Genomic DNA, 24397 nt, shown 5'->3' on the forward strand with positions numbered 1-24397 from the left:
AAGGTGGCCACAGGGTGTATTAGATACTCCCCCACGACCAGATGATGATTTTGTTCCTCTCCACAGACAGATGTGAACAATTGGTTGGAAAACAATTTCAACCTGGTTGTTTGTGTTACATTTGAATGTGTGCTTAGATGTAATGAGCTGTTGCCTGTATTGGTTTCTTTGTTCCCTATGTTTATAAAGATGATGTTTATGAAGTATTTGTGTATGTTCAATGAGGTGGTCAAAATGATAAATTTCACAGAGGAGAAAAGTGCACTGAATAATCATCTTGCAGCCACACGGCAGCATAATGGGAAATAACTTGAAGGTTTGCCCACACAATACAGCAGTGGCTTCTTAAATTGGTCAGCAGGAGCCATCTGTCCTGGGGACAGGCAATGAAGGGATGCATTGTCTGTAGAGAATTGAAAAATCATTGCAAAGCCCATGAATTTGGTTTGTTTTTTATTATCACTGTATGTTCCAACAATTGCAGATAATTTCAGTGATAAAATACATCCTCCTCCTACAGGGGTAGACCCCCTGCAGCCCTCCCATGCTCACCCCTGTTACAGACACTGGGTGCTTCCCTAGAGTTGGTATTCTCAAGCTTCCATGGTATATTTCTCCATGAGAAAAAAAAGTGCAACAAAGGGGGAAAACCTGAACAAAGGAAATGAGTTCATTGGTAATCATAAGAATAAAGGATAACTCACAAAATCATAAATCTCATAAAAGTACTGGAAACAGTTGCCACTAATAGGCATATACTTTGGTGGGCCTAGATTTTAGAAGTATTCTTTTTTTTTTTTAATGTTTATTTATTTATTTTGAGAGCGAGAGAGTGTGAGCGGGGGAGGGACAGAAGGAGAGGGAGAGAGAGAATCGCAAGCAGGCTCTGTGCTGTCAGCGCAGAGCCCGACACGGGGCTTGAACCCATGACCTGCAAGATCACCACCTGAGCCGAAAACAAAAGTCAGATGCTTAACCGACTGAGCCACCCAGGCACCACTAGAAATATTCTGACACCAGCACAGAGAAAAGAATTTCCTCTTCCAAAAGATAAAATGTGTGTTTCATGATGGCAAGTTATTTAAAACATATATACACCTACATTTTAAAAGATAACAAATATAAAACAGACCACAAAATTCACATGGATAGCAAATAACTCTTTTTGTTTTTTTTGTTTTTTTTTTACAGAGAACCATTGTAAGCTATACCTCCATTCTGTCCTTGTCTATAGTTCAGGGATATTTTGATGAAAAATTAGAGTTATATTTTCACAGCGTAAAACTTACCCTGTTGTCTTATAATTATTCATACATGGGTGTCTCCCTCTTCTTACTAGATGACATGGACAAAATTGTATTGTCAGCACCTAGCACACAGCCTGATAAATGCCAGTCCACCCTTTGTAAGCCTAAGGTCTACCCTTAGAGCGCGCTTGAAGAGTGGCTTGGTTAGCCATGTTTGGTTCAACATGACTGTCTCCTGCCACAGTGCCCCCGATTGCATATATGTCGCATGTATATGCACAGATATACATACATACACACATATACATATACAGACTTACATAAAAATAAGAATATTTTATCAGATATAGACTCCACTGGCACTTTGTTGGAATTTTTTAATAGTTCTTTTGTGCTAGGTAATTTTTGATTTGTTTATACACAATGGTATGACAAGATTATGAGATATGAGGAGGCGTTCTATGGATTGGCTTCTCAATACATGCTCCAAATCCTTTCTAGAATTATTTCCTACAGTGTTGATGCTGGAAGGTTAGAACTACAATTCCCAGAGTCCCTTGCAGGTGGGGCTCAGGATGTACCAGATTTCACTTATCTATTGTGTGAGACTTGATATGGAGGGAAACACATTGCATGTGGGCATCTGTTCAACTGGCATGGGTTGTACTGGAGACAGTGTGGTTTCGCAGTGACAGTAGCAGCTTCCTTTCCTACTTGGAGCACAGGCAGAATGGTTCTAGGAGCTGAGAGTTGTTCCTGGAAGCTGAGCCTACAGCCTGTGCCTCTATCCCTTTTGGTGATTTTGTAAACCTTTTATTAGTCGGTGCAGTTTAGACCAGCTAGAGTGGAGTCTGTCCTTTGCAATTGCACTGTGAGCAAAAAGCATGATTGTGTGTGTGTGTGTGTGTGTGTGTGTGTGTGTGTGTTGATTGAGGGTAACTGTTGTAAAATCCAGCTTATAAAATTCTAATAATAACAGTCTAACAAAATATCTGGAGATCAGACCTCAAAAAACCTCTTCCCAAATGCAGGTTAACATGAAGATAAATGTTCGAAGCTTATGAGCATGTGGGATGACGGTCCGCGTGCTAAAGTCTGCTAGTTAGAAATGTATGGTTTCCAAGTTCATTTATATTTGCATCAAAGAAACTGGCTTCATTTGGGTTATTTGCCCAAAGCAATTAGAAGAGAACATGGCTGTTAAAGAAGCACAGGCTTAATGGCAATATGTGTTATCTAACTTCCTGACAGTGAAGAATGAGCCAGGAAATTAAGACAAAATGTGAGAACAAAGAAGCCTTAGTAGTCTGGTCCATTAGTGTAGGTCAAGGGGAAGTATGTTCCACAGCAGCCTGAAGGACATCTCTAGCTTACAGCACAGCAAATGCTGATGTCCGTATAATGATGACACTAAATCAGAAGGGAAACTATTAGATTATGTTGCCTTTTCTCTCATTCATAACAGGAAAGTCAGATGTCCAGCACTTCTGTGTTATGTCTTCCCAAGAGACTAGCTTCTTGCTCTCCAGGTTCAGGTCAAAGCCAGTGGCAGGGGGCCAGAGAGTCTTAATTGTGAGGGTGTCTCACATACCTCATCCCACAGCACAGCAGGGGATGAAGAGTTGCCATAGAGATCTGTGAGGCCACTGACCTCTTACTAGACTCTAGACCACTTTGGTTTTACATTGTATCTGACACCTTGTCATCTGGGGAGGTGGCATAATGGAGCCCAAGAAATAGAAGGAAAAGAGCAATGTGCAAAATTGGGACAATTCCATTTGGTTCCTCTTACCTCATGGTCTGGTTGGTACTTACACAGGATAAATATATAACGTGAAATGCAAATTTCTCTGGAAAGAAGGAGAGGGGAGGTCTTGGAAAGAGGGGAAAATGTATTGAATTTTGTATGATTTTGATTCCAGAAGTTTGATAGTGAGGCAAAATAACTGTAGACATTATTTTTATTTTTTTTCCAATTAGAAGAGGTTTTTTTTTTTTTCCAATATATGAAATTTATTGTCCAATTGGTTTCCATACAACACCCAGTGCTCATCCCAAAAGGTGCCCTCCTCAATACCCATCACCCACCCTCCCCTCCCTCCCACCCCCCATCAACCCTCCGTTTGTTCTCAGTTTTTAAGAGTCTCTTATGCTTTGGCTCTCTCCCACTCTAACCTCTTTTTTTAGAAGAGATTTTTTATTCCAACTGCTTTTCCTAATGGCAGAGCTTAAATCAGGGGCCCTCAGGAAAGAGGTGGAATTCACCAATTCTGGAAAGACAGGGTGAGAAGTTTATAGAATTCTCTAGCAAGCTAAAAAAAAAAAAAAAAACCACATGAATTGTATGCTATGAAGACAGATAAGGTGAAGGGGGAATCACTAGAATTTCTTCGGGCAGTGACCTCAGAAATCCACCAAGAGAAACATGTGCTCTCCATGCTCTAAACAATATCTTCCAGGTCAGTCATATCTCATCTAGGAAGTACTATGAGAGATTTTTCCAGAGGTTGTCTCTAAACACTGTGGTGACATGCCTCTAAGGGAACATACAAGATGTGATATATATATATAATGGAATTTTATTCAACCGTGAGAAAGAAGGAAATCCTGCCATTTGCAACCACATGGATGGGCCTTGAGGGCATTATGCTAGGTTAAAACATCAGACAGAGAAAGATAATTATTGCCTGATACCACTTATATGTGGAATCTAAAAAACCAGACTAAGAGAAACAGTCTTAAATTGTGGCCACTGGGGACTGGAGGGTAGACGAAAGGGGTATGCTGGTCAAAGAATATAAACTTCCAATTACAAGATGGTAAGTTCTGGGGATCTCCTGTACAGCATAGTTTCTATAATTAATAGTATCATTTTATATACCTGAAATGTATTAAGAGAGTAGATCTTAAATGTTCTCACCACAAAAAGAAAGGCTAATTTTTTGATGTGATGCAGGTATTAGCTAATGCTATGGTGGTAATCATTTGGCAATTTATAAGCGTATCAAATCAACATATCAAGAACTTATTTGTCAATTGTATCTCAATAAAACTGGAAAAAAACCCAAAATTATCCTTTAAAAATGATTCATTGGAAGTCATCAAAATACATTTCCCCTCTTCAAACATTACTATAAGAAAATGAAAAAGCAAGCCACGTACTAAGAAAATATTTGCAATACATATATCTAACAAAAATTTTTCTCAAGACTATATAAAAAAGCTCTACAACTCAATCATATGATTAACCCAATAAAAATGGGAAAAAATTGAACAGACCCTTCCCTAGAGAAAATATATAAATATACAAATGAGCACACAAAGAGATGCTTAACATCAGTGCTCATAAAAGAGATGTAAATTAAAATCACAATGACAGCTGATATGGTCCAAAAAGTCTCTCTCAAAAAAGCAGTATTGGAGCTGAGACCCACATAGTGTAAAGAAGGTAAACACACTCCGATTTGGGAAAAGGGAATTCCGCTCAGAAGGACCATGAAAACCCCGAGAAAGGTATGAGTTTGATGTGTCCAAAGTCCAAAAAGAAAGGAGGTGTGGCTTAAGTGGGGTGAGCAGAAAAAAAGGTATCTATCCAAAGGATACAGGAGTGCTGATTCAAAGGGGCACTTGTACCCCAATGTTTACAGCAGCACTGTCAACGATAGCCGAAGTATGGAAAGAGCCCAAATGTCCATTGATGGATGAATGGATAAAGAAGATGTGGTATATATATATATATATATATATATATATATATATATATATATACACACAATGGAGTATTACCCGGCAATCAAAAAGAATGAAATCTTGCCATTTGCAACTACGTGGATGGAACTGGAGGGTATTATGCTAAATGAAATTAGTCAGAGAAAGACAAAAATCATATGACTTCATTCATATGAGGACTTTAAGAGATAAAACAGATGAACATAAGGGAAGGGAAACAAAAATAATATATAAAACAGGGAAGGGGACAAAACAGAAGAGACTCATAAATATGGAGAACAAACTGAGGGTTACTGGAAGGGTTGTGGGAGGGGGGATGGGCTAAATGGGTAAGTGGCACTAAGGAATCTACTCCTGAAATCATTGTTGCACTATATGCTAATTTGGATGTAAATTTTAAAAAATAAAAAAAGAAAAAAAAGAACTAAGAAAGATGTTATTAAAAGAAATTATTAAATTTTATCTATTAAATGAGGTAAATGATCAAAATAAACAATATCTTTAAATCAAGACCTTCTAGTGGGTCAAACTTATAGGCAGTCTTGAGGTAGCCATTAACATGACTTATGATGCATTTAAAAATGGATTCCCTGTGTCAGCATCTTTGTCCAGAGAACAGGAATTCTTTAGAAGAAAAATTGCCTATGGATGTGTGTTCAGGGTATTTTGTGGAAGCTTTGGGAGAGCAGAATTTTGTTTGCTAGCGACAGTCATTCAGGGTTTGCTCGTTTTGACAGTGACTGCTGGTTTTGATTAGGAAGGATTTCCTTGCTGGTTTTAGCAGAATATTCACACATTCTGTTCCTTCACAGTTTGCTTGGAAGCTATTGTACTGGGGATCCAGGCAAGCTCTGATAAATTTAGCACTGATTAAACACCGCATCTTGAATGGTAAGATGGGTTAAGGTACAATTGCTTTGCACAACTGTTTTCTTTCCCACTTAGGGAGGTGACTTCCTAAGGAAGGCAGATGCAGAACAATTGGATCTCAAAATTCTTAACTACTCATGAACTTTGGTGATTATTTGCTCTGTGAAGAAAGACTGGCTTCCTGTGTGACCACTTTATATCGTCTGTATGCCATGTGGAGCAAAACCACACCAGATCACAAAGTCATCAACAAAAAGAGAAGCAAGACCTGAATTTGTGTCTGGCTGTTAGGCTGGGAAGTTACAGTTTGGGAAGCAAAAGCAGTGATGGCAATGGATGGAAAACCTCATGGAAGTGACGATTGAATTATTATAAAAAGAGCAGACCATCCATGTGGCAAAAAAGAGCCTCCCACGTCATCAGGTTCAACAAGCACTATTGAAAAACTGCCACACGCCAGGCCCTGCACAGGGTACAGAGTTTACAGTGATGAATGGTGATTGTAGGGCAATTATGGGGCGGTTGAGCATGTGCTTCAGAATGTCAACTTCAGTGGCCTGACACATGTTGCCATATCTCCCACTGGGGCAATTCTGTGAACCAGAGCATTTTCTCCTGAAAATCCTTGTCAGATGCAAACATATCACCTGGAAAAGGGTAAGGTTTTAGCCATTTCTGCATTAGCAGAGCTTAGCTTTCTAGCAATGTGGGAGATCCACTGGTTTGCTCATGGGTGGATTCGTTTGTTTGGTTATCTATTGAGTGTGTGTATGTGTCAGGCACTGTTTGAATAAAACAGACATTAATTCCCTGCTCTCAAAAACTTACATTCTGGTGAGAGGAGAGAGAGACACACAGACTAAGAAGTATTTATCTTATGTGTCAGATAGTGAGAAAGATGTCAGGACAGAGGGATGGAGTGAGCCATGCCTACTTTGTGCAGGGCTACTGGGAAAGAGCCTTTTAATAAGGTAGCATATGAACAAAGGCTGAAATTCATTGAGACAAATAGCAGCCTGGGCAGAAGGACCAGGGAGAGCCAGGACCCCATGGCGGGAGTGGCTCTGGGTGCGATGTGGGAATGTGGTAATGAGTCCAGTGTGGCCAGCGTGGAGAGGCCCGGGAAAGAGTATGTGCAGACATAGGACAGGTGGACACAGGAGATCATGAAGGAAAATTCATCAGCAGATCTGCACGACAGCGTTGCCCCTGAGGCCACCGGCCTGTGGGCACTAGATACAGGGGTGAAGAGGAGGTTGTCTTACAAGAAAAAGCAGAAATAGTGGGAAGAAACCAAAGTGTCCAAAGACAAATTTCTCCTGTCTCATATTTCTCTATCTGGCCTGGTCCCTGGCTATATATACATCATTATCTCCCATACTGTTATATGTTCTGTCTTGTCTATAGACCCCAATTCAGTCTACTCTTGCTGGTGTTTTCCTCTGCATCCCTCTCCTGGACCAGTTCCTTGGAAAACCAACCAAAGTAAACTGAGAGTCAAAATATATGGTTTTTTTGTTCTGGCTCTGCCATTAGAACCATGTGACTTTGGGCATTTCTTCATCTTATAGGTGAGAAATCCCAAGGCCAGGGAGATGAGGTTCAGGTATACCTTCCTAGAATGCATAAGTACTTGGTCTGGGTACAATTTAGCCTTTATTCGTACATTTAGTTTTGTCCTAATTTTCATCATGCATTGATGCCTATGAACACTCCATGAACCCTAATCAAGTAAACACCCAGTAGAGGCTTCAACAGAAATACATAGGAAATCCCAGTTTGTGATGGACACACATGTCCTCAAATTCAGTGATTTTCCTGTTTAACTCCCTACAAAGCTCACCTGGGAGCTTGTTTAAATGCAGATTTTTAGGGGCGCCTGGGTGGCTCAGTCGGTTGAGCGTCCGACTTCGTCGTCCGACTTCAGCTCAGGTCACGATCTCACGGTTCATGAGTTCGAGCCCCGCGTCAGGCTCTGGGCTGATGGCTCAGAGCCTGGAGGCTACTTCTGATTCTGTGTCTCCCTCTCTCTCTGCCCCTCCCCCGTTCATGCTCTGTCTCTCTCTGTCTCAAAAATAAATAAACATTAAAAAAAAATAAAAAAAAATAAATGCAGATTTTTAGAGAATATCCACAGATTTGGGTTCAGTAAATTTCATGTAAGGTACAGGATACTATAATTTTAATAAGACTGCCCCGATTCTGAAGCGGGTGGCAATGGGCCATTCTTTGAGAAACGATGGCTAACATGTTAGTGATAATTATATTGTTGGGGAGGATACAGGTGACACGGGGGTGGTGATGGTGCTGTTTGAAGATTAGGGGAAGGGGTAATGGCAGATGGCAGTGTTGGTGATGGTGGCTGAGGTGAAGGCATTGGTTGGAGATCGTTGAAGTGGTAATGGTGGCCTTGATGCTGGTGGTGCTGGCAATAGAGGTGACTGTTGGGAATGGTAGGAGTGGCACTGGTGATGTGAGGGTGGATCGTAGTGAAGATGGTGATGGAGGCCAGGGTAGCACAGGTGGTAATGATCATTCTCAGGTGCAGTGCACATGGTGCTGTTGCTTAGTCTCCTTGAGGACTCATTATGCCTGATGGTGTAGAGTCTACTACATTCCCTGGAGTTCAGCCTCTGTTTCTCTGGGCACATGGGCCTCCAATGGCTCTTCGTCTTCTGGAACTATATATTTCTAGATCTGATCTATAAACTGAACTCCAGGGCTTTTCTTCCAAATGACTACCAGCATCATGTCTTACATCCAGCCAAGTAGCTCATGTTTATTGGATGCTTCTCATGTGCCAAGCATTCCAGTGGATTTTCTCATTACATACTTACTACAGGCCTGTGAAATCGATGCCAGTATAATGCCCAGTTTAAAGATGAGGCACCTGAGGGTTGGAAGGTTTAGTATCAGCGGGTAAGTGGTATAGTCAGCCTGAGACCCAGAGAGCCTCTGATAGATTCTGGAGTTATGGTTCAGTGAAGCCACTCCATCAGTTTCTATGCCTGGCACGTGGTGGGAATATAAATATCTGAGTGAATAAATAAAGCAGTATGGCAGTTTAAGAGCAAACCAGATAAAACTATACTTCATTCATATTAAACTCTTCTTAGTCTGCTCAAAAGTGAAGTAACAAAATCTCTAATCAGTTTCCAGCATCTACCCAGTGCCTGGCATATAGTTAATGTCCTCAGCAAACACTTAGTAACCAATGAACGAAACCTTTTCGTATGGAGTTTGGTGACTAATTCATATTCAAAATATTCACAGGTAATTCAGAGAGTGTTTGACTCTGTATATATTGTTTTTAAATAAACAGTGGAATCTTTGGGGAAGTACACTCCTGAGATTCAGCGGCAGAGGTCACCCTGAAGGGCATGTCAGGATAGACAAGAGAAAGGATGAAGTTCTTCCACGTCCCGCAGCAGAGCTAGGGGAATGGGAATGAGCTATCACCTACCCTGGCTGGCGGAAGGTGGCACCACAGGAATCTCACTCACTAGCTCCCTGACACTTTATACCTTTTTTTTTTTTTAAGTTCATTTATTCATTTTGAGAGGGGTGGGGGGTAGGGGCAGAGAGAGGGAGGGAGAGAATCCCAAGCAGGCTGACAGCTTGCAGCCTGATGTGGGGCTCAATCTCATGACCCATGAGATTGTGACCCAAGCCAAAATCAAGAGTCAGATGCTTAACCAACAGAGCCACCCAGGCACCTCCCTACACCTTAAATCCCTTTATGAAGAGGTCAGTCATAATTGCAGTTAGATCGAAGGTTTCCAATGTAACTGATCCCTGCAGAGGAAGAGCTTTGGTTTAAGTTTGCTCTGCAAGGAAAGTGGCTAGGAACTGTCTTCTGAGGGCAGCAGGGACAGGAGGGTGTGGTGGGGGTGTGTGGGGAGAAAGGAACGTTGTAGGCATAAAGGGATGCTTGTGGCTTCACCAGATTTCATTGTTGGAATAGATCCTCCCAGTGTTCTGATATTCTTTCCCTTCGCATTTTGATCTACTCCATCATCCCGCCATTAGGCTGCAGTTTCTCTCTGCAAGAGGCATTAAATCTGCTCGGGAGTAAACAACTTCCTGTCTTGTCTGTTGGAATGGAAGGATCGGGGTTGGTTCTGCTGCTGTTCACCGGGAGGAGTGGGCCAGGCCACAGCCCCAGGACCCTGCCTTTGGCTGCCTGATGCTCTCAACTGCCTGCCTTTGGTCTCATGTCCTATGGTGGTGCTATGATTGTCCAGGGTCCGCTGCTTCCCCTGCTCATTTCCTGGCTGCTTTCCCTGGAGTCCAGAAACTGTGTTTTTGGCTTGAAATTTAAAAAACCAGCAAGAAAGGAGTCTTCCCTGCAGGAAGAGGAGCTACAGAGAAAAGCAATTACAGTTTTTGATTATGAAAGAGAACTCTCAAGAGATTTACGTTTAAATATTCCAGCCCAGTCTCCTTTTGTTGATCAATAGCAGTATAGGAGGGGCCCCAAGCCACTGAGGGGTTTGGCTGCAGTTCAGCTCCATGGCCCAGAGAGGTGAATAGCTGATTTGCCTTCAGCTTTGCTTCCCTGCTAACTCCAAAGCGTTTAGGTCTGAGAGCTGGTCAAGAAAACATAACCTGGAGGGGCGCCTGGGTGGCTCCCTTGGTTAAGCGTCAGACTTCAGCTCAGGTCATGATCTCACAGTCTGTGGGTTTGAGCCCCGCATCGGGCTCTGTGCTGACAGCTCAGAGCCTGGAGCCTGCTTCAGATCCTGTGTCTCCATCTCTCTCTGCCTCTCCCCTGCTTGCGCTCTGTCTTTTTTCTGTCTCTCTCTCAAAAATAAATAAAAATGTTTAAAAAAAGAAAAAAAAATAACCTGGATTTAATACATGGTCCTCACCTTCCTCTGGGGATTATATTCTTGAGGGTTTGCACAGTGCTAAAAGCCTGCCAGTCACACAACACATTCCCCGGGGACCTGGTCGGGATGTGTAGTAACAGCACAGCCCCATGGGACTTTGTACATCTTGCAAACTCTCTGTACAGTGTAAAAGAACCCTGGATTAGAAAGGGGGTCGTGACATCTATGAATAACTACCAGTTGCTGTTTCGTGCTTTCTGTAGGAGAAGTGACAACGTGCTTGTCTTGTCTCATTGTCTGTCAATGAGTGGTTTTTACTGGCCCGAATGCCATTTTCTACGTATATGTTTGACTCTGCTCTGTTCCAGCCCTTTTTTGGGTGATAGGGCAAATGTGTGAATAAGACAAAGTCCCTGCCTTTAGGGCTATCACTTGCTAGTAGGAGAGACAGAAATGTAAAGTACTAACTCCCATACCGCTTAAGCACAATGCCAGTTATGCTATGATCTGGAGTTAGCCAGTCCTCCCTAAGCATTGGTGATCTGGGGGTGTTAGCTCACCACGCTTCCTCCTTCTCCAGTTCCATACACATGGATGCCCCCAAAGCATTCCTTCCCTCTTCAGAGTCTCCAATAAATCTATCTCCTGGTTGTATGGCAAAGCGACCTGCCATGTTTTCTGTGGTTTAGAAGCCAGCTGACACTCAGCCCTTCAGAGAATGTGGGCCTGTTGTTCCTTGGATTCAGTTGTGCGTGCCGGGAAAGGAAGGAGCGTGATTCACTCCTCTTGCAGATCACGAAGCCTTCACGCAGAATAACAACGGGTCTGAGTCTTGAAGAAGCAGCAAGAGCTTTGTGAATGTCAAACGCTTTGCCTGAGAAGCCCTGTTCTTCACAAGGAGGTCCACTGCTGCTCTTTTCGCAGACCTGGTGGTCAGGACCAGCAATCGGTTCTACCCTGGCTTCTCAGCCGCGAGTAAAGCTTTCTCTTCTGTGAATGCCTCATTACTGTTTAATTTCACAACAATTCTTGAGTGGTACTGTGGGAATGGAGATGTGGTAAAGGGTGTGTGTACGTGCGCGTGTGTGTGTGTTAAAGACAAGGAACAGAGCTCTGTATTCTGTGAGAACAAATGTAAGTAAATTAATGTGACTGTTCTGTCTAGTGTAGGATGTAGGCAAATGAAATTAATGACCTTTGGAGTAAAACAAAGCAAAGGAGAGAAGGGGTTTTGAGAAGGGTCTTGGGAAGTTTCTAAACATCAGGCTGACCCACAGCCTTAAAATCACAGCCAGCCAAACAGAGGACAGGCCCTCACAGTGGTCCAAGCACCAAGGACAAATCAGATGGCCCTGACCTACATAATAAAAACACAATTTAGCAGGTCACTTCCTATTATGTACTTTAATTCCTACAGTTCATAAATAAGAAGGGATTGGGATGTGTTTCTCTCTTTCATTCCTCATGGATTTAGGTGTGAAGATGATGGGGACTACATGTGACCATACGTGGAGTACTACAATAGATGTTGTCTGTCTGCTTCAAAGCTTCCTAGCCGTGACCTCCACCCTGCCTGCCACTCTGAGCAGAGCCGTGGGGGCATAGCTCAGGGCCTAAGGCTCCTGACCCTGTCCCTGCCCCACGTGCACAATAGGACTATTGACTTTATTAATCTCTCTTACAATGATCAAAGCAGATTATAGAGGGGGAGGGGCCAGGAAAGAGACATCATAAAGACCTTTCTGTTTTTACACAGTGTACTGTCTGTTCCTTCCTCCAGAGACATTACTGCTGCTCAAGCTAACAAAATTTACTGAGCTCCCAGTAGAGAGTTTCCGAGTGAGACTCAAGGAGTCACACAGACCTGGGTTTGAATCCCAGCTCTTTAGCCTGCCTGGTATGTGACCTGGGCAAATGCCCTGCCTAAACCTCAGTTTCTCACCTGCAAAAATATAAACCTACCTCAAAGCAATAGTCTAAAGAATAAGAAAATTATACGGCAAGCATATAGGTAGCAAATTTGCAATAGTGGAGAGCATTAGTGAGACAATTTAAGTGACACCAATCAATCAATGAATACCTTTTTCCAGTTAGGGATAGGCCACATTCAAAACAGCAAAGGAATTACTGTCTCTTAAAAAAACAACAACGAGACATTTAACTCACCTGTTTTAAATGGTTCTAATTGGAAAAGCAGGCTCATAAAACTTTATTCAAAAAGTAAATGAGGGGCGCCTGGGTGGCTCAGTTGGTTAAGAGTCCAATTCTTGATTTCGGCTTGGGTCATGATCTCACGATTCGTGAATTTGTGCCCCACGTTGGGCTCTGCTCTGGCAATGTGGAGCCTGCTGGAGATTCCTTTCTTCTCTCCCTGCCTCTCTCTCTCTCTCTCTTAAAAATAAATAAATATTTTTAAAAAATTTAAGTAATGAGAAACTATTCAGACATATTTTGTGTAATTTAGTATGGAGAGAAGATAAAATGGAACAAAAAGGAAAAATGCTGATGGTGTGAGTAAAGAAGAGAGAGAGTGTGGAGGAAGGCCGGGGAGGTAGGGAGGAAGCAGGATGGGGAGAAAACGGGGAGAGAGAGTGGAGTTAGGAACTGAAGGGGACACTGGCTGGAGGCGTGTCCTGCAAGTCCTGGGGTCTTTGAGCTTCCGAATAATATCATTCATTCTTTCTGCCATTTCAAGTATTAGCTCGTTAGCCATTCCTCACGCTACTTAATTCTGTTGAGATTGGAAATGAAAACAGACGATGCGTAGCTGTTGGAAATGCAGAACAAGATAAGAGATTGAAATTGGGAAGAGAATAGGAAACCATAGACGTAGAGGGAAAAGTAAAAATGCAAAGGACACATTCCTCTAGGGGAGAGGAGAGGAAAAAAAAAGACAGGAACTGAACCTGGGGGCCCATGCATAGTCAAGCAGAAGGAAGAGGAGAAGCATGGAACAGGCAGAGGGGTGCCACGAAAGCCAAAGCAAAATAGAATTTTACAAAAGAAGAGCTGATGGGGGCTCCTGGGGGGTTCAGTCGGTTGAAAGTCCTACTCTAGATTTCAGCTCAGGTCATGATCCCAGGGTCGTGGGATCAAGCCCTGTGTCAGGCTCTGTGCTGAGTGTGGATCCTGCCTAAGATTCTCTCTCTCTCCCTCTGCCCCTCTCCCCTGCTTATGCTCTTGTTCTATCTAAAATAAAAAATAAAGGGGCGCCTGGGTGGCGCAGTCGGTAGAGCGTCCGACTTCAGCCAGGTCACGATCTCGCGGTCCGTGAGTTCGAGCCCCGCGTCAGGCTCTGGGCTGATGGCTCGGAGCCTGGAGCCTGTTTCCGATTCTGTGTCTCCCTCTCTCTCTGCCCCTCCCCCATTCATGCTCTGTCTCTCTCTGTCCCAAAAAATAAATAAACGTTGAAAAAAAAATTAAAAAAAATAAAAATAAAAATAAAAAAAATAAAATAAAAAATAAAATAAAATAAATTTTAAAAGTTATAAAAAAAAGGGGGAGGCACTTGGGTGGCTTGGTCAGTTAAGCATCTGACTTGGGCTCAGGTCATGATCTCAGAGTCCATGAGTTCAAGCCTTGAGTCAGGCTCTGTGCTGACAGCTCAGAGCCTGGAGCCTGCTTCAGATTCTGTGTCTCCCTGTCTCTGCCCCTCACCTGCTCACGCTCTGTCTTTCTCTCTCTCTCTCAAAAATAAATAAACATTAAAAAAATAATAAAATATTAAAAAAAAAGAAGAGGTGATGGACAATGTCAAATACCATAAAGGTCAAGCAGGGTAAGGACTATGAACATTTATGTCTGTCTTGATAATATTGATCTTCAGTGTTTTAATAGTGAGATCTTCCTAGAGGGCCATTTGGCAGCATGTTTTCAGTGTCATTAAAATGATGTATCCATTGACCCAGCACTTCTACTTCCAGGACTTTACCTTTAGAAAAAAGTCAAAGATTAGAATGAGAAAAGTAAAATACGATCATTCTAAAAAAAAAGTATTTTTTATGATAGCCAATGTAACAAACATCAAAAAAGAATCACCAGAGGGAGTGGGTTAAACAAACAATGAATATTGATACGGTCAAATACTATGTAGTCCTAGGAAAACATGTTTTTTTCAAATAGAACAAATAGAAATAAAACATCATGAAATGAGAAAAGTACATAAATTATAAGTGTACTTTCCCATGAATTTTTACAAAGTGAACACAACTATGAAATCACCACACACATAAAAAAATAGAATATTATGAACACCCTAGAAGTCTCTCTCATGAACCCTCTTGGTCATTACCCCTCCCAAGGTGCCCACTCCTCTGACTCTCGTCATCGTAGATTAGTTTTACATATTTTTTAACTTACACATTATTATGTGTGTAAATTTTGCCCAAAGAAACTACATTTATGAGCCTTTTCCATGTTGTAGCATATTGTAACAGTTCATTACAGCTGCTTTTCATTACATTATATAAATATATCACAATGCACTTATCCATTCTACTGTTGATGGACATTTGAGTTGTTTCCAGTTTTTAAATTATTACAAACAATGCTATGAATATTCTCACATGTGTCTTTGGTACCTATATTTATGTATGTTGGTGTGCGCCTAGAGTAAAATTGTCTGGCTGTAGGGTGTGTATATGTTAAGCTGTAGTTGATAGCGCTAAATTATCTAAAGGTAGACATCCTCAGGCCGTGTATTACAATTTCAGTTGTAGCATATCGTTGTCAACAGTCGTATGGTCAGCCTTTTTAATTATAGCAATTCTGGTATATAATGGTAGTGTCTCATGTGGTTTTATTTTGTATTTCTGAATGACTGATGAAGTTAAGCAATTTTCTTTATTTATTGACCAGTTTAGCATTTTTCATTTCCTGTCCAGGTCTCTTGCCCATTACTATTAGGATGTTTCTCTTTCTTATTGAATGGTAAGAGTTCTGTGTACATCCTGGAAATGATTGTTTTATCACGTGTGTTTTGTGTGTGTGTGTGCGTGCGCACATGCACACATGAACATTTGTAGCAAACATCTCCAATTTTGTGGCTTTGCTTTTCACTGTCTTAATGTGTCTCTTGATAAACAAAAGTTTTTAATTTTAATAAAGTCCAATTTCTCAATATTTTTATGGTGAACATACGTTTCCTGTTTAACATTTGCTCACTCCAAGGTCATGAAGATATTCTCTTATTTTCTAGAAACTTTGTTTTATCTTGGATTTTACATGGATCTAATTGGATCTATAATCTTCCTATAATTGATATTTGTAAATAATGTGAGATAGGGACCAAAAACCATTGGAAAACTTTGTATATCCAATTGGCCAAGCACCAACTATCAAACAGATGATTCTTTCCTTACTACATCCTGTCAGGCACCCTTATGTGTGGGGGTCTGTGTCTGGACTCTCATGTCTACCAGGATCCATTGTCTAGCATCGTGGTCAATGTTACACTGTCCTTCCTTCTACATTCTTGGGGTTTAATTTGCTCCCTTTGTCTGGTTTCTTGAAAGAGGTATTTAGAACTTAATTTTTTCTGTTCTAATATATGGATCTGAGACTATAAATAGCTCTCTAAGCAGAACTTTGTCTATATCTGTATCCCACAAGCATCTTCTTTTTTTTTAAGAAAAGTGTATAATAATTTATGTGCAGTAAGTTGACCCTTTACAAGTGCCATTTGATGAGCTTTGACAAATATATACGGTTATGTGACTACCCTAACCACACCAAGACCAATGTTTAAAATATTTCTGTTAGCCCAAAAAGTTCTTTTGTGCCCTTTGTAGTCTCCCCTCCAGCCCTTCTTAAACACTGCTTTGTATATTTTTGCCTTTTCAGTGTGTCACATAAAGAGGATCATACAATTTATGGTCTTTTTTCTATGGCTTTTTACACTAAGCATAATGCTTTTGGGGATTGATTCGTGTTACTCCAAATATCAATAGTTTGTTCCTATTTATTTTATGGATTTCCTTATTCAACATGGATGAAACATGCTCATTCTAGACAGCTTGGTAGTATTTCACTGTGCATTTAATTTGTATGTCTCTCATAACTAATGGATACTTAAGTATGCTTATTTATTACCTGCATATCTTCTTCATTGAAGTATCTGGTATTTCAAACTTATTTTTACTGGGTTGTTTGACTTACTAAATTATAAGATATCTTTATATATTTTCAATATATATCTTTAATCAGCTATATGTATTATAAATATTTTGACCAATCTGTGGCTTGCTTTTTTATTCTCCTAATAGTATTTTTCAAAGATAATTTTATGAACTGTGCTTTCTGTGTCTTACCTAAGAAACCTTTGCCTAACCCAAGGTCAACAAAGATTTAATCCAATGATTTCTAGTAGACACTTTATAGTTATAAGTTTTATACTTAGGTCTACAATCAATTTCAAGTTTATTTTTATATATGGTGTGAGGAAATGCTACAGTGGGGTTCATTTCTGGGCTCTCTATTCTTTGGATTGTTTATGTCTATCTTTAGGCCAATATCTAGCATCTTGTTTACTTAGATTCACAGAAAGGCTTTAATCCAATTAATGCAATCTTTCTAAATTTGTTTTTATTTATTTATTTATTTTTTCAAAGTTGTTTTGGATATTCCCGGTATTCTGCTTTTTTATATTCAGTTTAGCATTGCTTGTCAATTTCTACCCAAAAAGCCTCACTGGGATTTTGCCTGGGATTGCATTGAACGTATAGATCAATGTGAAAAGAACAGACATCTTAATAATATTGAGTCTTCTGATCCATTCACAAGATAAATCTCTTATAAAATCTCTCACTATGATTGTGAATTTATTTCTCTTTTTACCATGTAGGGTTTCATTTATGTATTTTGAGAAAATGTTATTAGGTGCATAAAACATAGAATCATTATATGTTACTATTGCTGCTAACTTTGTATCATTATAAAATGCCCCTGTTATTTCTAGTAATGCTCTTGTCTAAAGGCTTCTTTGCTTGATATTCATATAGCTACCCCAATTTTCCTTTGGTTGGTACTTGTATGGTATATTTTTCTCCATCCCTTTACTTTTAACTTTTTTGTGTCTTATATACAAGATGTGTCTCTTTTAAGCAGCACAGACTTTGCTTTGATTCAGTCTGATGGTCTTTTACTTAGCATAGGTAGTACACTTACAATTACTTACATAGTTGTATTTATAGCTATCAAATCACTTTTTTTTTTCTATTTGGCTGATCTGTTTTGCTTTCCCTTTTACTCCTTTTTTGCAATAATAATTTTTAAAATTATCATTGCATTTTCTTTTAGTGGTTACCCTAAAAATGAAAACATGCATCTTTGTGTTAATTTAATCAACTATCAATTAGCATTTTTACCATTTTCCAATGGAAAACCTTAGAGTAACTTCATATATCCTCTTTCTCTTTTCATTATTTTTGTAACTATTTAAATCCTACATAATGTTAGAATCCTACAAAGCTTTATTATTTCTTTTAACAGTGTTAATTCATACTTACCACATTTTACCACATCTTTGATTTTATTCCTTTCTCAATTTCTACGTTTAAATAAAGGATCTGTTTTTATGTTTTCCCGAAGACTTCTTTCTAGTATCTCTTTAAATGTAGGTTCACTCAAAACACTTTTCTTTCAGTTTTTGTCTGTCTGAAAATGTCTCTATTTCACTTTAATTTATCCATGATATTTTTTGGGTATCCAATTCTAGGAAGGCAGTTAGCCTTTCTTCCAGTTCTTTAAAGATATTATTCCATTTTCTTCTGATTCCATAATTATTTTTTTTTTTGGAGAATTCAGCCTCAGTATTGTTGTTCTTTATAAAAGTGTGGGTTTTTTTTTTTTCTGGCTGGCTTTTAATTTTCTTATTTTCTTTAGTTTCACCAGTATTAGTACAAATTGTCCTGGTCTAGTTTTCTTTTTTTTTAATTTTTTAATGTTTTTATTTATTTTTTAGAGGCAGAGAGAGACAGAGTGTGAGCAGGGGAGGGGCAGAATCCAAAGCAGGCTCCAGGCTCTGAGCTGTCGGCACAGAGTCCGACATGGGGCTCGAACTTTGGAATGGCGACATAATGACCTAGGCTGAAGTAGGATGCCCAACTGACTGAGCCACCCAGGTGCCCCTAGTTTTCTTTTTATTTATACTACTCAGTGTTTGTAACACTTCCTAAATGTGTGTTTGATGTATTTAATCCACTTTTAAGAATTATTGGCCATTATCTGTTAGAATATTGCTTCACCCATTCTTCCACTCACATTCCAGAACTCTAGTTACATGCATATTACCCTTTCATATTGTCTCATATTTCTTGTATATTTTTCTCTGTATTGTCCATATTTCTCTTCTCTGTGCTTCAGGGTTAATATTTTCTCCTGAACTATCTTTCAGATGACTAATTCTCCTTCTCGCTGTGTCTAATCACTGTTAAATGTTATGTTTTCTGTTATAGAATTTGTACTGAATTCTTTTTTATAGTTTCCAATTATCTTCCAAAGCTTCATATCTTTGTCACCTAATTTGCTGAACATATCAATCAAATTGTTTTAAAGTCTGTTTTCAATAACTCCACGGTTACCATTTTCATTGTTTTTATCTATTTAGTCCAATCTTCTGGTAAACCTGGTAATTTTTGAATGTTATAACATGTTACCATTTTAAAATTATGGTTACTTCCTTGGAGTAGAAATTAATTTTCTTCTGGTAAGCAGTTTGAGTAAGGCCAGATTACCTTGGGAACTATCAGACATTTGGATGGTTTGAGACTGTTTCTTAGTTTTTGCAAGGCTGGTCTTTTCCTGGTTTGTTTTTTCCCTTGAGATGTAGCTTTTCCTGGGTCTCAATGGAAGACACAAGTGTGGGTCCACAAGGCTGGGACCCTGCCTCCTTAGGGGTTTCTGAACCCTAATTTTTTTTTTTTTTTTTTAAATTTTTTTTCAACGTTTATTTATTTTTGGGACAGAGAGAGACAGAGCATGAACGGGGGAGGGGCAGAGAGAGAGGGAGACACAGAATCGGAAACAGGCTCCAGGCTCTGAGCCATCAGCCCAGAGCCTGACGCGGGGCTCGAACCCACGGACCGCGAGATCGTGACCTGGCTGAAGTCGGACGCTTAACCGACTGCGCCACCCAGGCGCCCCTCTGAACCCTAATTTTTATTTCACCTTAAGAACATTGGAAACCCAAGTGTAATTAGCTCTTCATGTTTTTATCAGCCACTTCCAGCTTGATCCTTTGGCTTCTTATTCAGAGGGCCAAAATGCAGAGTACATTTTTCTCTTTTCATCTTTCTTTTTTCTTGACCCCTTGAATTCTGGAACATAGTAATTTTTGCCTCCCTCTTTCTGTTTGGCTTATGTGCCCTAACGTGCTTAGGGATAGAGATACATGGTTCAAGAGGGAAAAAATAGGAAAACACTGATCTTTCAATAATGTGGTTTCTTGGCCCCTCAAGCCCTGGCTGCTTTGGTCCTTCTCCAGTGACTTCATCTAGATGGATTTGTCACATTTTATCCAGCTTCTATAATTGCTTCCTGAAAAAGGTTGATTTGCTATAAGCAACTCCATTACAATCTGAAGAAATTTCTAAAAATCCATATTTTAAAACAATATTCATCATATAGGAATATACTTCCAGTATCATATGAAATTTAGAAGATATTAAACAGATAGTCACAGATTTGTTTTTTAAATATATGAAACAAATGATATAGACATGGTACATGCCTATTAAATCTAAAATTGGGATTATACACATAGACACACATATGAAAGAAATACATGATGGTAGTTGATTCCAAGGAATGACATTATATTTGATTTTCAATATTTTCAAATATTCTGCAGTGCTTTACTTCAGCAGTAAGCAAAAGACCTGATGTTTGTAAAAGAAAATGTTTAGCAAAGTATATTTAAGAGGCTAACAGCAAGTTAAGTTGCTAGACATTTTTATTTTTCAGAAGAAGACCTAATGCCAGAAAGGTTTTCATTTGGAGTGGGCTGAAGGCAATTGGCTGACTCCTTGGGGAGAGGTCTGCTTTCAGGATCTGATGCCCCTGGCACGAGAGCAGACTGTATGTGTAAGCAGTGTGGAAGGAGAACAAGGATCATATTGGTCTTTTCAGCAAGTTTGGTGTGAGCTTTGGGAGTCAGATGAAATGGAACTTCCTTTAATTGTTCTTTATCGAGCTATGCCATTACCTTGGCCTCTCCTGTCTGGGCACAGACCCTGGCATTGTTTTCCATCTCGTAATGTACTACCCCCTCAGGGGTGGGTCACTGTATTTCTAGGAAAGAACTGCAGTTTCATCTGTGTATTTTTTCCCCTTTTCTCAGGGGAAAGAGGAGTATCATTGTACCACAATATCTGAAGCATGGGAACATTTTGAAATCATCCAACCTCTGAAAAGTATTCAGCACATGAAAATTATTTCATTCCAAAATACTTCTCCAGTAGGATAGTTCCTCACAGCTTACTTAGAGCAGTGCTCTCTGCTTCCGTTACTCCAAATTAAATTAGTACTAATCTCATGGAATATCTCCATCTCTTCTCCACAGCTAACTTTGATTTATCTTTGGTGGCAAAGCAGAGCATAGTGATTAAGATCCCAGGTCCTGGGCCAGACAGCCTGGGTTCAAGGCCCAGCTCATGTATTTATACATTAAATATTTTCTTAGCTTCTATAATGAGTTAGGCTCTGTTTGGGGAAGCAAAAGAATACCATGTACTAGTAGTATTATCTCAAACAATTCCTTAACCCTCCTGTGGTGCAAAGACAACATTAAGAGGAATTCACAATTGACCAATAGCTTCTAGTTTGTGATTTCACATACATTATCTCCTTTGATTCTTTGTTAAAGCAGGTCATATTGCCCCATTTTACATAAAGAAAAAACAGCTGCAGGGCAGTTTTAGAAGTTTTAACAACATCTAGTCCTCCCTACTAATTTTACAGAAAATAACACTGGATCTCTGTAACACTCCCTTCCTTGTAAAGTTAATAGTATCTTAACTGCTTTCAGATAAAATACACACATATGCTCACTCGCCCTCCTCTCCTTTTTAGCATTATAAATAGATGCTAAAACAGAAATAATCACATTCCTTTTGATTTTGAATCAAAAGGAATTCTGCATTTGAATAATCTAAATTATTTTGAATTTGAACAATCAAATTCCTTTTAACCTGATTTGGATTTAGGGGGGAAATGTCTAGGAGGTCAAACATTTGGCTTCTTTCCTCAACTCTCTCTTCCTTCATTTCATCTAAATCAGAAGTATGTCCAAATCAGAAGTCTGTCCCTAGTTCAGTACCCTTTCTATTGGACAGCTCAGTGTATAGGAATTCGTCACACCAACACTTTCATTGACCAAGCAACCCTCAGGAGAGACAAAAGTGAGATTCAATTTCTTCTCAAACAGCAATACTTGAAGTCACCTAACTTTTACCAGCTTAAGATCTTGCTCAGTGTCATGTCCTAAGTAAGTTCTTTTCACTCTGCCTTTCCTTTCTCAGTCACTTGTAAATGCCTAAAATTTAAGGGAATACTTCTTTATCTGTGCACCATTGACAGAATCCAGGTAAGGTGATGTTGTTTTCACAGAAGTAAATGTTAGAGCAGCGAGCTGGAAGTTTAATTTCAGGTGGGCACATTCCAATGAGGGGAGCTCACACATGGTCACGTCACCTCTGAGAGGCTCTTATGGTTCCAGTCATGCTTCCACCCAGAATCATTCATTTCCTGTCTGAGCTGCAGTGAGAAGCACATTGAAGAAGAAAGATACACTTAATTAGGTGACTGTTTTCACCAAGGAATGTCAGGGGAAAACACCAACAGAGAAGTTAAGTTTCAATCTCAGATGAGGTATGAAGTGGTTCATTTAAAAGAAACTTAAAATGATTATTAAACACTGTTTTTTTGGATCGCATTAGTTCTGTCATTTTTTTTATTTCTTTCTTTTTCTTTCTTTCTTTGAGAAAGAGAGGGCAGGGGCGCCTGGGTGGCGCAGTCGGTTAAGCGTCCGACTTCAGCCAGGTCACGATCTCGCGGTCCGTGAGTTTGAGCCCCGCATCGGGCTCTGGGCTGATGGCTCAGAGCCTGGAGCCTGTTTCCGATTCTGTGTCTCCCTCTCTCTCTGCCCCTCCCCCGTTCATGCTCTCTCTCTCTGTCCCAAAAATAAATAAACGTTGAGAAAGAGAGGGCACACAAGTGAGGGAGAGGAACAGAGGGAGAGAGAGAGAGAGAGAGAGAGAGAGAAGAGAATCCCAGGCAGTCTTAGCACTGTCAGGACAGAGCCCGACTTGGGGCTCAATCCCACTAACCATGAGATCATGACCTGAAGTCAATGTTGGCTGCTTAAGCAACTGAGCCAGATGCCCCAGGATCACATTAGTTCTAACAGCATTTCATTTCTGTTTTGGCATGGTTAAAAACCAAAGGACAAAAATTCTGGGGACTAGAGGAATGAAAGAAAAAGGAACTTTTAAATAAAATCTGAGAAGAGATGAGAAATCAAGGAGCTGATAGGTGATTCTGGATGTAGGAAACCACATGTGACTGGATGCTCCAGCTATCCAGATTGGGATGTTTGTGAAGAGCGTTTTGAAGGAAGACAGGTTCATAGAAAGAGCATTCACTCATACATCTGTAATTCAAGAGAAGTTTATCCTTCTTCTTAGGCGTGCATACATATGTGACTTTACTGAGCAATGCATATTTAATACACATCAGAATTAGCATTTCCTGGGTTCTCACTATGACTCAGACTCTGTGCTAAACTCTACATATGAATTCCATATTTAGTTCCCATAACTACCCTATGGTTGAGGCATTTTTATTGTCTTCGTTAAGAAATTAGGCCAAGGTCGCACTGCTAATAAGTGGCAAAACTGGGAGTCTGTGTACGTCTGTGTGTGTGAACATATATTTCCAATACTGGTAAATCCTTAACACGGTATCCTATGGGAGAATCTGTCCCAGATGTTCTTTTTTTTTTTTTTTTTTTTTTTTTTTAATTTTTTTTTTTTTCAACGTTTATTTATTTTTGGGACAGAGAGAGACAGAGCATGAACGGGGGAGGGGCAGAGAGAGAGGGAGACACAGAATCGGAAACAGGCTCCAGGCTCTGAGCCATCAGCCCAGAGCCCGACGCGGGGCTCGAACTCACGGACCGCGAGATCGTGACCTGGCTGAAGTCGGACGCTTAACCGACTGCGCCACCCAGGCGCCCCTGTCCCAGATGTTCTAAAAAGGATTAAGATATGGGCTCAAGAAAAATGAGGATTTTAGGGTGAATAAAATGACCTAGAACAGCCGATGGTATCAGGAGGATTCATGCATCAGTGTCGAAGCAGATGGTTAATGTGATTAAAAGAAGGAAAGAAATAGAGGGAAAGGTACAAATCTCCGACTTTCTGGAACTTTTTATTAAATCAAAATCAGGTTAATCAAAAAATTATTCCTGTTTTGGCTTATTTCTATTTATAATGCTGATAAGAGAACATAAATGTGTATATTATCAAAAATCAGGATCTAAATTACATATGTACCTTAGAGATTTTTTAGGACCATCTTCAGTGATTTCCCACTTATCTCCAGGAATATCACAAAAGCATGAAATCTGAAAGCCAAAAGGAGAAAGCACATTTACCAATAGCAACGTGATCAAGTAGAAAAGGCCACTGTCTGGGGTCTGAAATCCTGAGCTCAGTGACTGCA

Source organism: Puma concolor, chromosome E4 (assembly GCF_028749965.1).
Source record: "Puma concolor isolate L17-30 chromosome E4, mPumCon1.1.hap2, whole genome shotgun sequence".
NCBI classification, from domain to species: domain Eukaryota; kingdom Metazoa; phylum Chordata; class Mammalia; order Carnivora; family Felidae; genus Puma; species Puma concolor.